General features: G+C 41.5%; 1 long non-coding RNA gene across 1 annotated transcript in view; it reads left to right on the forward strand.

Annotated features, from left to right (window-relative positions):
* The first annotated feature begins 4298 nt into the window (after positions 1-4298).
* LOC143686530 (uncharacterized) overlaps positions 4299-16222 on the forward strand; it is a 37205-nt gene continuing 25281 nt past the window's right edge. The window contains exon 1 of the long non-coding RNA XR_013177248.1: positions 4299-4455. This is a non-coding gene — a long non-coding RNA (uncharacterized LOC143686530). The remainder of the gene's footprint in view (positions 4456-16222) is intronic.

The raw sequence follows: 16222 nt of genomic DNA on the forward strand, positions 1-16222 counted from the left end.
GTATTGTGAGATGTGAACTCAGGTTTGGGTGACTCTAAAGCTTCCATGCCTTTCTATGTGACATTGATACAGTCTCTTGGTGATGGGAAAGTAATTACTCATAAACTATATTTTTAAATAACTTTGGAAGAATTGCATTCCAGTATGTTAAATAATAAATAACAGGTTGATGAATATATTATACTGGAGTAGGAAATGAGTGCTATTTTATTACTAATACTTATTATTTAAACTGTCTAATTTAATAAGCACATATCACATTTGTTCCTTATTGCTTTATATAATATTTTATATTATAACCATAACTTTATCATAACTCAGCCTTGCTAAATCCTGACAAGCTCTAGCTGCTCTAGTTAGTTTTTCCAGTACTTATTTGAGTATTCCATCTTTTTCTCAATTTATAACAATTTATAATAACCTTCCACAGGGAGAAACAGTGCCTTTTTTAGCACCTGGGCAAGACCTTACAATTGTTCAATCAATACAGTGTTTCTTAATTAATACAGGAAGTGAAAGTCTCCAACCACAAGTTTGGGGGAAGTAGGAAGTGTCTGTTCTCTGTAGATGAGATTTTATGAACTAAAGTGCAACACCTGGTGCAGGAATCAGGAATCGGACAGCAGTGACCTCAATTGCTTTATTCTAGTGCAGCTCTCCCTTCATCTGAAGCTGAAGGTGTTGCTTTCTGGTGCTGTCTTCCCTTTTTGCCTTCCATTATCCTTACATGTGTGTCCTGAAGAGCACAGCACGGAGGAGGTTGACTTATGTGGAATAACTTCAGCTCTTCGAACTGCTGAGGCTCTGATCTCAGGCAGAAGAGGTCAATGCTGAGCCTCAGTAGCCTCATGACATAGACTGGAGTTTCTATGTGAACCGAAAAGTTAAATGTGTTTTTGTGTATTTCTGGAAAATTATAATAATTCCCATATTCTCCACTAATTTGTACATCAATTGATGGTGAAAACTGTGACTTATCCATCCTTTACCTTTGTGCCATCCACAATGACTATTGTGGCAAAAGAAAATAAATATGTTTAGAAAGAGAAGTTTAATCAAAATGAGTTAACTGTAATAGATTGATTTGCGCCACACATCGCATCCCCAAGAGCACCTTAAATAAATTGTAGCCATTCTTCAAAATGCAAAGATGAAGCTATCTGCATCCATAGACTCCAATTACACAAAGGGATACAATGCTGATAAAAGTAACATATCTCTTTACTGCTCTGCTGGGATAGATTTATTTCCCAAGCATTTTACTATACATTTCAGTGTATCATTTATTTTCCTGCTTCATTTAAACTCTTTGAATTTAGGATCATATGCTACAGTCTTAGCCTCGGTCCCCTACTGGTTGAGGGCAGCCCCTGGTACGTTAATCCTGTTAGACTTTCAGTGGAGCCTTGTGACCTTACAGACAGTTCCCGTGGATGGTTCATGGCATAACTTCAAAGAGGTCCTGGAGCGAAAGAGCAAGGTCAGGGCTCTCGGCAATCGAATCTGTGGGTCGATGGCTTTCATTGTCTCAGAAAATTCCAGTCAGTATCTCATCACATATAATTCAAACACCAAAATCGTCCTCCTCAGCCTCCGGAGGCTCTCTGTATTAGCCCCTTGGAGTGGGACTTGACTCTACTACCGATTTTGTTTTCACTTTTTTCCTTGGTTCCTCCATGTAATATATTCTCCTGAACTATCTTCAAGTTTATGCAGTCCAACTATGTCCAATCTACTGATAAATCCATTCAATATTTTAATTTCAGATCTTAATATTTTCAAGTCTAGAATGCCTTTTTCTTTAAGCGATTCATTTTTCTATTGGAATTATCCATCTTTTGGTCCATTTTCCTTCTCCTTTTTTTTACAGTCAAATATTTTAAAGTCCTTATCCAAGTCCTTCCCTTTTGGAAGGCAAAAAGGGAAGACAGCACCAGAAAGCAACACCTTCAGCTTCAGATGAAGGGAGAGCTGCACTAGAATAAAGCAATGAGGTCACTGCTGTCCGATTCCTGATTCCTGCACCAGGATTTTCTCTTGGTTTGATTCTGTGGTTTATTTGTCTTTTCGGGGGGACATCTTTCACATATTCCTGCCTCCTCACCTATTCAGTAATTTTTGTTGTCTGTGAGACAATTTGTCTAAAAGAACCACAAGGCAACTAAATGGGATTTTCCAATCTATAGGGTTTCTCTTTCTTCTGTTAGTTGATACAATAAGAGGCAGATCTCCTCAATACTATTAGGAATTGATCTGGGGTAGTGGTTTTACATTTTCAGTAAGATTCGGTCTACTTCTGATTCACTTTTCCTCCTCAAGTGATGCCTCCTTGAATTTTTTACTGTGAGTCTGGCTGATCTCTGTGTCCTGAGCCCTGAAAGTTCTGCCTTAAGGAGGTTTAACCTGTCTGTTTAAGATACTGCCCCACATCTTCAAAATCTAGCAAATGTCTTGAGCAGGGCACCACGAGAGTTAAGGAAACATCAATCTACCTCTCTGGCTCAGTCTCTTGGCTTCCTGTAACACTCCAGAATTCAGCAAATGTCCTAAAGAGGGAAAGTAGACTCGGGTTTAAGGATGCAGTAGCATCGTCTGCTTGGACCAAGCCAGATTCTCAGTCTGAACTCAGCATACACGAGTGCCTCTAGAGGAAATGCCGATGCCTGGAGATAACCAGATATCTAGGAAGGGTGTTTCCTTCGCTTGGATTTATTTATTTATTTATTTTTAATTTGGGGCTTACAAAAGAGATGCAAAATTAGTGTAGAGAATTCCCACATACCCATCATATACACACACATAGAATATTCATCAAAACTAAGAAAGTAACAGTAGCCTTGGTGTGATACTTTTCACTAAAACAGAGAATGTTGAGGCTTTTTCTACTCTTCCTCTAATGTCTTTTTTTTTCTTTCAGGATCCAATCCAGGATCACAGTCCATTCAGTGGTCGTGATGGCTTAAAATTCTTAGTCTTTTTTGTCTTTCATTGCTTTGACATTTTGAAGAGTACTGGTCTGGAATTTTGTAGCATGTTTGTCTGTTCTGTTGTTTTCTCATGATTCTTCTGGCTTTATGGGCTTGGGGAAGAATACCTCAGTGGGGCAGTTCTCTTCTCATCACATCATAGCAGGGTTGGAGGGGCACATGGTATCGACATGAGTTTTCACTGGTGAGGCTAGCCTTGTTCATGTGGTTGGGATTGTGTCAGCTAGGACATAGTTGGGGAATATTAGGATGTGCACCAGCTCACACACACACACACACACACACACACACACATTCTTATCTATCTACTCACTTACATATAAAAAGAAACAAGTCCACATTGATACTCGGATTTAAATCCAGCACCTCAAGCTTCTTTTAGTTTTCTCCCTTGTGTATTTCTAACTTGTTATTCTGACAACAGAAATCTTGACTTCTATTACTTAAAATTTATTTGCTTATTTGTTTAAACCTTGCATGCCTGTTCCATAGTTTCAGAATCCCTGATACATATCTCTGTGACAAATTTACTAACTAAGGTACAATGTTTACAAAAAATTATTATTGCCTCTAACCTTACAATTTCCAGGGAAAATATTATTTTCCAAAGTGATAAGTCAGCTTGTGTCTTTCCATACCTTTCAGTGTGGTTATGAGATTCATTTGCAATATAGATAGATTCAGTTGTTACAGCCTACATCCCGTCCATAACCCTGTGAACTGGTGGCATTTTGTTTTGATTTAGAATAAAATTCAATTTTATTGGGTTGTACATGCCACTAAGATGGGTGCTAATGCTGCCTGCCTCCTGGTATCCAGTCCCTTTGGCAAGCTCTTCTCCTTGAATGTGGGTTGGACTTACTGGCACTCTTCTGAAGAATATCCCAGGAAAGTCATGGAATGCCACTTCAGAGATTGGGTTACCAGAAAGCTGTGGCTTCCACCTTGGGTGACCCCTCTCATCCTCTTTCAGAGCCTCTCTTGGGGAAACTGAGCCCTCCCTATGGAGAACCCATAGAACAAACACTTCTGTCTCCAGTCAATAGCCCATGAGGTCCTGAGGCTCATCCAGGGCCACGTGAGAGAGCCGAGGAGTTGCGTCCTTTGAGACACTCCATCCCACGACCATCACCTCTCCTTGTAGAAAATAGATGCTGGAGACCAGGAAATAGTGAGCATGATGATCTGGCATCACACCATCCTAAAAGCAGGTACCTGGACATGCTCTCAAAGTGCTGCCTGTGGCATATTGTGATCTCAGTGGTGACTTGCCACCTGAAGCAAGATGGGCAGGCTATTAAGAGCAACAAACAGCAAAGTCCGTTCACTCCCCACCAATTTGTTCAATCTCCAAGTAATCGCACAACAGCTTTCAACCTCAGTCATTTCCATTAACTGGACACAACAAGACCACTTCATATTACCTTTAGATAACATGTGATTGCTGTGAGGATCAAATGGGGTGAAGGTATGTATGTGAAATACTTAACATGTGTTCAGAGCACATGGAGACTTGATAAATATCAGATATCATGATTCACATTTTTATGAACTCAACAGCTAGGTACCAGGTGCTAAGATAAGTCTGTTGATACATGGAGAGATCTATATGGTGGGTTGAATTATGTACTCAGGAAAAAATGTTTGTAATCTTAATCCCAATCTTGCGGTGTGAATCCATTATAAACAGGAGCTCTTAGGGATGCTGGTTTTAGCCGGGGCGTGGCTATTTGATCAGGCTGGGCCTTAACCCTACTGCAGGCATCTTACAAAGAGAAAGTCCTGGAAGCCAAGCCAGGAGTCAACCGAGCCAGGAGGACAAACGAAGGTCACACCTTATGACTTGAGGCAAGGAAACAAGCCTAGGGACCTCAAGGAATCTGGCAACCGGCACGAGCATGTTACAGATGTTGAGGAGAAAGTGCACCTTGCTTTTCCTACCCTCAAAACCATGAACCAAGAAATTCCCATTATTTAAGCCAAACCAATGTGGGATGTTTATCATAGAGGCCTGAAAATTAAGATAAACTGGAAGTGGATTGATAATTCTGCTGTTATGTCCTAAATGTCTAGTTTGGGAGCTAGAAATTAAACAAGTAATCACCCCCAAATTGTGGTGATTTGATAAATGAAATACAGGCTGTTATCAAAAGATGCCTTGCATTAAGTGGTTATTTGCCAACCATTTGTACATTTCAAGAAAAGCAGCACTCATCTGGTGACGGATAGTGAACAGGGGCCAAGTTGTCCCTGTTAGTGGTCCTTGTGTCCGAGCTGTGCTCTAAGAAGAAGGTGCTCTCTACCCTCTGAGATGGTGAGAATCCACGTGCTGTGTGCACACAGATGGCTGAGACGAGGCCCGCACTGGTGCGGAGCCCAGAATTTGCAGGGAGAGATGAAAGAGCACCGTGCAACTAGGAAGTTGGACAGCATGCTTATCATAAATAATATGAGATCAAAATGAGGAGAACTTTAGTCCAGTAAGTTTGGGAATGATTCCTATTCAAGTAAAGGAATCACAGGACATCCCTTTTTAATGTTCAACTTGCAACTTAAAGGAAATGCTTATTGTATCCTCTTTAATAAGGAATGGAGATTTCTGAATATTTACTTAAAATACTTAAAGTTACAAAAAGAAACTTTGCTACTTAAGGTGGGAAAACTTCAGCTGTTCCACTTCAGGAACTACATATTCTCTGAAAAATAAATTGCTCCACAATTACGGTAAGCAGCTCATCCCGATTTGCCCAGGTCTGTCCTGGTTTTAAACTGAAAGTCCTGCATTCTGTGAACCGCCTCCATCTCAAGCAAACCAGAGCTATTGCTTGCTCCACTTCATAGCACTTTTAGGTGTATTTGGAAAGTCTGAAGTAAGGAATTCTATATATTTGAAAATGACATGTATGGAGAGATTCTTTCTAGTTGGAAAAAAAAAGACTCCCATAAGTATTTCTGTAGTTCAAGACCTCTGGGGCTAGATAAACTCACCCACCAGAACAAAATCTCATTGTCCAGAGATTACCAAATCATTCTGAAAATTGACAAATTCCCTCGAGAAAATCTCTGCAGTGGAGAAATGCATAGCCTCTAACAACTTCCCCTCTGAAACATAGAGCAAAATTTCTTATTTCTAAGACAGCATGCATTCCATCATTCTCTAACATAAAAATTATCTATTTAAAAGAGAATGCTTTAAAATTTGCTTGGCTAATGATTTTATCTTTCCCCCTCATTTGTCTTTCTGTGACTGTGATTTAATTCAGTATCTGCCCAATAATAAATACACAATAAACAAGGAAACAATTTTTTTTTTAAATATAAATGATTGAATAAGTAAATGCATTCTATGAGCTGCTAGGTTTACTATGACAGTTTCCAGCTTGACAAGAATGGATTTGTAAACTGGCAGAGAAACTGATATATGCAGGCTATTTGGCTTATTCTGAACAAAATTTTCCATACATTTGCAAGTCATGTGAAAATTCTTTGACGTTAAAATTGCGTCTCTATAGGATGGAAATCTTTGCACATATTAGGAAGAACAGTTTTTAGGAATGAGAGCTTATCAATGTTTTGACTGCAGTTATGCCAGTTGGTTAAAAAGTTCTGTTGATTAGGCCAAGATCAGGACATTATCTGAAGGACTGAACAGTTTCCTTGTTCTGTGTGACAGCTAGAAATTCTATCCTTGCCCCGGACATAATGCAAATATGTACCACACCTTCTCACCCCTCATTTGATTTACAATGCCTCTTTATTGTGATCCTGTGAAAAGGGAATTCTGTTACTATGTATTAGCTGAGTGATCTTAGGGAAGTTAGCCTTCTCTCTGAGTCTCAGTACGCTGAAGGGAAAAGAGGATAATAATATGCATTTCTCAGGCTTGCTCGAGGTTTAACAAAATATTGTCCATTTATAAATACTAAACCCTGTGATTTTAGTTTTTAAGTATGCAACAAAAATAAGCAAATTAATGGTTGAAGATTTTAATTGTTGCAACTGTCATTCCTAATTTCCAGTTTTTTTCTTTTAACTCTGAAGATCCTCATTATATTATATTTAAAAAAATAAATGTTAAAATTTTGAGTTACAAAATAAATGTGCATTAATGTGTAATATATGTGAAACCACCTTAGTTTCTGCACATATTAAGAAGTTCTTAACAGTGACTTTATTATTTTCCCCTTACAGCTCTTCTTTCTTGCTTCTGCTCCTCCAGTCTTTCTCCTGTGTCTCCCCTTCTCTTTATGTCCCGCTATCATCCTATCTTAGTTTTCCATGCTGCTATGACAGATAGCACACAGTGGGTTGTCTTAAACTACAAATTTTGATTGTCCAAAGTTTTAGAGGCTTGAAGCCAAAATCAAGGTCTTGGCAAGAACTTGATTTCTCTCCAAAGTCCGTAGGTGTCTGGGGCTGTCTTCCCTCCATCCTGGGGTTCCCTAGCTCCCCTCTGCCTCTGGGGCCTGCCATCTCTAGCCCCTCGTGTCTCCTCTCTGGCTTCTGATGACCTCTGGCTCCTTCCTGTGCCCTTCTTGGACTTCTGGCTTTGATTTCTTCTGCTTACATCAGACCCCAGTCAGGCCCTGTCTTCTTCAGTCAGCCACAGCTTAACTAAAATTAATGTCTCCACAAGGTCCTGTTCACACATGAGCTCACACCTGCAGGAATGCAGATTAAGATGAAGAAGATGCCTTATGTTGGGGCACATAATCCAACCTAGCACAGATCCTTCCTCTTTTCTCTTGTGTTCACTGTGCACTTTGTGCCACAGTAGATTTAAAGATGATAAGAAATGTATTTTACTTTCAAGGAGGTGACAATTTAATATCTGTGCATAAACATGTACATATCAGGCTTTATTTCTCAGGAGAAGTGACATACAGCACATGCGGATATAGTACTGTAGGAATTCAGAGGAAGGAGGGGCTTCTCCAGCCACAGAAATAAGAAAAATGTTATTGGGATGGAAATATCTAAAAGGCAGTTAAAAACGGATTGTAGAGTGTTGAGAGAGAATATTCCACACAAAATGAAAACAATGAACAAATTTATAAGTGAGAAAACCTGGACCAATTTTGAAAAATAATAGACAGCTAAATGTGATTGAGAATAAACACACTGAAACCTAGCCATGCTCCCTGGTGGCAGGCAGAGAAAGGACTGACCCCCCCAGTGGTCTTGGAAGGACAGTTGGCTTGGTTGGTTTCATTTGATAAGGTCACTGCAGATGGGATCCTGTCTCTCTCCTCCCGTCTTGCAAGCATGAAGACAACGGCATTGTGGTCCTGGCTTCCCAAAGACAGAGAGCTCAAAGGAAGCTAATCCCCTGGCCAAAGGGATGGCTGGTGAATAGGTGCTGCTAACGATACCAGCCATGAGGATTGGCTCTTACCTTACTATGAGTGAGCATCAGAACGAAGTTCAGTGTGAACTAGCTGGAGTGAGGGGAGGACGCGTAATCTAGGAAAACTACCCAACAACAAAATAAAATACAACCGGGGCAGGATGAATGTCCACAAGAGGCTACTGCTCATGCCCAAGTGTGCCACCCACTCTTGAACCACCAGACTAAGGGGCGGGGGCGGGAGGCGGTTTTTGAAAAGGGTCATAAGGGATGGTATCTTACTGCTGTGATGTTTGTGGTCTCCTTCTATTGCCATTTGAAAGTTGAAGAGGTCATTGAGAATGTGTGCAGGCCAAGGCGATATTTTAAATAAGATGTCTCAAATTCCTAGGGGAAGAATTGGGAAAGATAGAGTAGGTGAACAAGAGATGAAGTGTCAAGAGCTTTTAGATCTCGGGGGTTGGGTAGCCTTTTTGACTTAGTACTGCCTATTCTGTAGGTCAGACCAAGCCAATGATGCAAACAATGTTGGCCAAGTAAAGACATAAACATCTTAATTCCCAAGCCCTCCCAAGACTGCACAAATGTGTCATCTAGAGAGGGCCCTGGCATCAACAGATACAATAGTACAGTTACCTGGCTATTTTGAATAATTTATTTCATTTGTACCTCACAATAACTCATTGAGAGTAAACACATTAATACTTTTTTTTAATGCCTAGAAAACTGTATTCCTCAATCCTGTGCTTTCTTCTAAGTTCACTTCTGTGAACTAACTTCCCTTACAATGCAACTTAAGTTGACTGCGACCTCTCAAGATGGAAAGAGATGCCCTTGTCACATGTTTTTAGAACACATCAAATTTCTCACTTATTGCCCTCATTCCAATTTAAATAACCTGCAGTTTGCAATTTTTAAATTAAGAATATGTCTCTTACTAGACCATCAGCTATAACAAAAGCAGGGACTGCATTTGTTTTGTTCGTTTTTGCATATTTAGTGCCTATGGCAGGGCTTGCACTCTAAAATATTATTCTAGAATAAATAAATGAATCACAAATGAATTAAATTTACAATAAAAGAATATTGATTACTTATCTAAAAGGACAGTCAGAAGAAAGAGAAGCAACACTCGCACACAACTGGACACTGATTATAGTGCATTACCTAATACCCTATTTGCTTTTTAAAAATAAAGTAGAAACGAATGGGAAAAAAGAAATATAGGTAACATATATTAAGATTTCAGAGGACTGAATAAAGTTTCAAGTCATGTAGGCCTATGACTATCTAAAATTTTGAAACTCCCAAGTTCAATTTCCTCTAATTCTTGAACCAAGATTCACAAAAGTAATTATCACATAATTTGTTGATCTCTTCCCAAGTGAATGTTTGCCAAATATTCCCCATCTAAAATTTCATATGCATTAAATATTTATGCTCAAGCTGTTCCCTAGAAAACTTGAGTATAGACTCTGCTTTTAGAATTAATTTATTTCTAATTTTTTAATGCAATGTAATTAGCTGAATTGCTCTTAGAATATAATCCCTTGTTATATATTTGAATAAGTTAATCATGGCTTTGTACAAATGTGACTGGTTTATAATCATCTAGGAGCCTGTGACGACCTCCTTAGCTAAAAAAAACTATGATCAGACTCAGTGGCCACCTAAATGGTATCCCATTAAGTGTGGCTTTTTGCAAAGAGTCACTCCTGAAAAATCTGCTTTTATTCCTGTTTTCTTCAATCAAAAAGGAAAAGGAAAAGGTGCACTGGTGGTTCAATGGTAGAGAGCCCGCCTTCCATGCAAGACACCTGTATTTGATTCCTGGACCATGCACACACACACACACACACACACACACACACACACAAAGTGGGGGAGAGTTTTGAAGGCAGTGCCTCAGTGCTGGCCACATGTGTGATGGATGCAGTGTGACTGTGAATTGCACACTGACTGTGAGACAAACGTGTGGGTCAACCTGCTCAAGGTCGCTGCATGGTCCAGTCAAGGTCTCCGCAGGCTGCAAGTGCCTGCATTGGATGAGGAGCCCCCAAAGGACCTCCTGAGGGTGCCACACATCCTGTGACCTTTAAAAAGTAGACCAGGTACTTCAGGCAGGCTAGTGTTGGATCTGTTCATATTTGTGCAAAGTTGGATAGTTTTCGAACTAGATACACATAGTGCTTTCTTACTAGATTTTCAGAAGTCCAAAAGGAATAATGTCAAAATTCTAAATTCATAGGTTAGGAAAAAATTGAGGCTTAAAAAAAATCAGTGTCCTGATGGTTGACATTTCCAAACAGCCCTCTACATGGCCATTGCCACATGTCTACTCCCATCGTCTCATCTCTCTACTCCCATCATCTTTCTACTCCTATCGCCTTGCTGATAGCATTCAAGGTCGGACTTTATCTTTATTAAACTAGATGGTTTGTGACATATTTTCCCTTCAAGTTCTGTCCACTGAGCGATCCTTTATACTCTCAAGTTCAGCCAGGAGTTTGGGCTGGGTTGACCGGCATGCCATCACTGGCCTTCTTGAGATTCAAGATGTGCAGAGCGGGGAAGGGGCCAAGGACACTGAATTTTGGTTCTGGGGATGCCTTTAACCTGGAGTCAGCCGTGTGTCCACTTACACTGGACCGCTCAGTCAAACTGAGAATGAGTGAAGGAGCCCAGGGTGGAAAAGTTTCACTAACAACATAGTATTTGCTGCCCCATTCATAGTGGAGCTAATACTAAATAAAGCAATGGAATTGTTGATGTGGCCTCAAATCTGTCACTGTTCAGTTATTATGTCCTAGAGAATTTATCTGTTCAATCATCAAATAAATTACCACACATAATGATGAAAGGACTTATAAAAATACCTACTACTTATAATCGGCTATGTATAAAACAATGTTTAGTTTTATGTCCACCATCCCATTTAAGTCTTCAGAAAGGATCTTCTATCAAAAAGGATCATGTATCAATGTCATGGATGGAAACACAGTCCAAGACTAAGACAAGTTTCTGTAACTGGTCAGCTTTCGTGCCAGAGGGCAGTGTTGTATATTTGACTGCTCATTAGAATCACTTCGGAAACTTGAACATAAATGCAAGATTCTCATTGTAAGAGCTTCTGACTGGATTAGCTGGGCTGTAGGCCACACCTTGCACACATCACACACATCAACACTCATTTATTTTTTACTTGGACACACACTGAGAATCAAACCTGGGTCTCTGGCCTGGCAGGCGAAAACTCTGCTACTGTGCCCCCATCGCACCCCTGACATTCATTTTTAACACACCTTCCATCACACAGTTGATGGAAGAACAAGTACATCTTTGCTGGCTGGGCAAAGATGAAAGGGACCAGCTTCAAAGTGTCATCAGACTTACAGAGGCAAACACCATTTAAACCACAAGAATTCCAGTAGAATATGAAAAACTCGATAATAACAACATAAATGTAGATCACTGGAGGCAGAGTGAGTTTTTATTTCACTCACCTGTGAATAGGGATGATGCTTTCTGCCTCTCAAGATGGTAGGAAGATTAAAGGGGAGGCTCTATGCTGAAGGTTCTCGACACTGCACTTGACACAAGAATCCATAAAAATGGGTTCTCCCTTTTCCATATGGACACCATGGGGTCTCCCAGCTCTCTACTTGCAAAGCAGTGATGACCGTACCCACTTCAGTTTTTTCTGAGCATAAAACAAGACTGTACATATGAAGTCTTTTGCAAAATTCACCAAACAAACCCAAACTATTCTAAACATTCTAAATACTTAGGCTGACAGGCGTACGGTAGCCTTCTCCATGAGTCAAGTTCTCTCTCTGCATGGCTTGTCTTGAGGTGCATTGCTGGATTTATTTTTTAAAAAATATTCTCTTTGAGCTCTCCAAAACCATGTGCATGCACTTGGCTTTTGGTCCTGAAATATCTGTCCACAGCCGAGGTAAAGAACGGCTAGCAGGGCCTGCTGACCATCTCTTAGAGATGAATTCATTCTGAACCTGGGGAATTCTCCCTCATATTTGTCTCAGCAGCTTTCTTGTCACATTCAATTATCTTTCCTTTTCCACTTGAGGAAAAGGCAACTGAAGGCCAGGGGTCTGCTGACTTTCTCTTTTAATTCTGTAGAGCTGCAGCTCTATATTCTGGGGGAGCTGACATGAGCCAATGACCCACTGAGGTTTCATTCCATCATCTTTTCTGAACTTTCCCTGACTGTGGGGAGGAAGAAAAAAACTACCATCCACAAAGAAAGCTGGCATGATTCTTCAGAAAAGCTTTTGTAACTTGGTGGCTGGCATCTAAATTGCATGGTGGAGTGGTGGGAGCTGGGTCTGCACAAGGGGCCTTGAGTGTCGTTCTTGCTTCTGGTCCTTGGGAGGGCGGTCCTGATGAAAGCAGCTGTGTGGAGGCCTGTGGAAAGCAGGAATATGGAGGCCCAATGAAAGCAGAAACATGGAGGCCCAATGAAAGCAGAAGCATGGAGGCCCGATGGAAGCAGGAGCATGGAGGCCCCATGAAAGCAGGAATATGGCAGCTTGATGGAAGCAGGAGCATGGAGGCCCAATGAAAGCAGGAACATGGAGGTCTGATGAAAGCAGGTCACAGGACACGAGATGCCAGAGGAGCCAGCGAGGGCAGACACTGCCCTTTGGCCATGCCTGCAGCAGGCCTGGCCCTGGGCCTGACCACAGATCGCTCAGGGGCAATTTCCTTAACTAGGCAATGGACTGGACAGGTTTAGACCAGGAGAGGAGGGTCATGAGGCTTCTCTGGCTCTGATGATCTAATCCTGCCCTGAAGAGCCGGCAGGGTTCTGCCATTCCCTCTGGGAAAGCGCTCAGAGGTATTTCGATAAAAAATGTGTCCTAGTCTGTTTCCTAGACACACAACTAGTCAAACTTGGAGTTTGCTTGCCTTTGTAAAAGTAGTCATGAAACTGGGTAGCCTGGTTTCCTACTCTTTGAAACCTGAATCCTTTCATAGTTACATATTTTATTACTATTTCGAAGTCTTCTCTGTTACTTGTTACACAATCACTTACACAGCTGAGGAGGAAGCGAAGTATAAACAGTCCCAAACCCAAGAGTTACTTCTACATAGCAGGACATATTAATTTAAAGGACACATTTCTAAATGTCTCTTGTCTCTCCGTGCCTTTCTCTCCTAAATAATCCTCTTTCGCCCACACCTGAGGGTGCAGCCCTGGGCATCCTCCTCACGGTCCCACCCCTCTCTCCTTCTACCCTCTCTGGGTCTGCACAGACTGCACCATTCCTGGGGTATTTTGCATATGTGAGTCAGTGAAAGGGAGGAAATTTCATAAATCTCATCCTAACCAGGGATTTTTCCAGTTTATTAACTAGTTTTCAGAAAAGTGGGTTGGGGTAGGAATCATTCAGGAACCCACTATTCACTTTGAGAAAGGTGAGCACGATGGTCTCCAATGGCCTCAGCTGCAAGCCACAACTAAACAGACAAAAACAACAAATAAATGAATGGGCATTTTTCATCCGTAGAGCCTAGCTCAGCTATTTCAGAAGGTGCTTTGCCACTGATCTTTCTAGAAGAACCAGATTAAATCCTAAATACATTTTCTGTTGGCACTTGAAGCCAGTTCCAGACGGTGGAGGTGGTCCCAGCGTTGTCCATCATGCCTCCACCAGTGTCCAGCTCATCCCCCACGCAGGGGACGGGAACCTGTCCCCAGGCTGCCCAGTGCCTACCTGGATGCTCTGAGTGACCGCTGAGAAAATGGGGATGGATGGGCACCAACAATACAGCTGCATGAGTGACTGAGAGACAGAGACAGAAGCTACCTGTGGGAGGGCCAAAAGGTGCTGCTCACCTTTATTGGTGACACCAGTGACACGCTCCTGACTTCCAAAATCAGCCCCAAGGTGCAGCGCGAACCAGAAGGCAATGACCTAGAGTTCCCACCCTCTTGAGGCACTTGGAGGGTCCCAGAACTCAGTGAGATGGGCGCCTCACCTCGAGCTCATTTATCGCATTTCTCTCTGGGGAAAAGGTCCCCTGATCAAATGGGAAATAGGGGCAGGTGGGTCCTTCAGGTAAATTAATCCAGGGTAAATCAAAGAGGCTAGCAGCAATTTAATAATTGCAATGTACTTATTGAATGATATAACATAAATAATGTAATTACAAATTAATAATTCCATCTTTGAATTGTACTTTCCAAGGCTATGAATTCCTTGAATATTACACATCCCAAAATGGAGATGTCAGTGGAAAGCATGGTCAGAAAACAAAGATATTACACTATCACGCCTTTGTCATTTTTGAGTCAGGTCTCCTTCCATGGATGCAGAAAAAAGTTAGTAAGCTTATTGATGGTAATAATTTTTATTATAAACATTATAGTAGCTTCCATTTGTTTATTATGTATGATGTAGTTTTCCATATATTTCATGTCAAATATGTCCATTCATTTTTTGCTAAGTAGTTTTCCATCTATTATTTTATATAGTCTCCAACACAATCCTGCTTATTTTGAAAGTGAGGAAGCCATTCAAACTGTCCAGAGTCACCCACTCAACAGTGTAAACTAGGGATTTGGGATGCAGCTTTCTCATTGTCAGAGCATTTTCTACACTCAGAAGTAACCAGAGACAAATATACAACACTGCCCCTTCCCTATGAAGGCCTTCTGTGACAGTAGCAGGTGCCATTTGTTGGGGCACAGCTCACAAGTTCCCATGCCCTCGCCTCTCCTCACCATTTACCTTTATCTGGGGAAGAACACATATTGCCTAAGCTGCTGTTGCTTGTCTTTGTTTGGAAAGTCCTGGCTGGAGAGCCTGTTGGGCTTATGCACAAGGCTGGCTGTACGTGCCAGAGTTAGAGTAAAGCCCCCTGTGAAGTAGAGCCCTCATCCAAGGGCACGTGGGGACCTGTAGATGGATAGGCCAGCGTCCTATTCTGAGTGAGGAATGCCCTGAGCTGTGCTGTGCAGTCTCTGGGCTCCTCAGTGGAGCAGTGGACGGACAGGCCAGCGACCCCCTGAGCTGCGCTGTGCAGTGTCTCCGGGCTCCTTGGTAGCATTCTGCTTCAGTCGCCCGCAGTAGCTACTGGCTGACACCACAGACCTGATCGGTCACCTTTCCTTCCTTGTTTCAGTTTCCCACAGCCCTGCTGCAGATTCTTGAGATAAGCTCTCAAATAAAAGACTGCCCCTGAAATACATGTCTCATGGCCTGCTCCTGGAATTCCCAAACTGAGAACTCTCGATATTTATTTTTTGAAATTTTAAAAAATTTCCATATGCTTTTAATGATGACAGATTGATTCAACTCACCAATGCTTCTGCATTGTCCATTTAAACACTTTCTACCATTGTCGTTTCTGTTCTTGAAGCTGGGACAGGAAGGAAGGTCCACCAGTAATTGATACATATTACTACTACACCTGGGGAAGTGTGGTCTGAGGCAATATTTGCTTATTTATCTACTCTGCAGACTTGTAAAACCATGCCCTTTCATTAAACAGCCTCAGGGTGCATGTACAACAAAGGATTCTGTTAATTAAAATGCATCAGCCACATTAATAAAACATTGGATGAAGACTGCAGAAAACACAGCTGTTTGACAATCCCTCTCCTTTGTTAGGTCAGGATTTTGCTTTACGTTTTTTCTCCTTCTGCCTTTAATAGGCCTTTAGCACTCTGAGGTATTTAAAACAGACTGAGGATTGTGAGTGCCTGAACCCCAAGTGAGGATTGTGAGTGCCCGAACCCCAAGTGAGGATTGTGAGTGCCTGAACCCCGAGTGAGGACTGTGAGTGCCCGAACCCCAAGTGAGGATTGTGACTGCCTGAACCCCGAGTGAGGACTGTGAGTGCCCGAACCCCAAGTGAGGAT

This window comes from Tamandua tetradactyla, chromosome 6 (assembly GCF_023851605.1).
Source record: "Tamandua tetradactyla isolate mTamTet1 chromosome 6, mTamTet1.pri, whole genome shotgun sequence".
Lineage (NCBI taxonomy): Eukaryota > Metazoa > Chordata > Mammalia > Pilosa > Myrmecophagidae > Tamandua > Tamandua tetradactyla.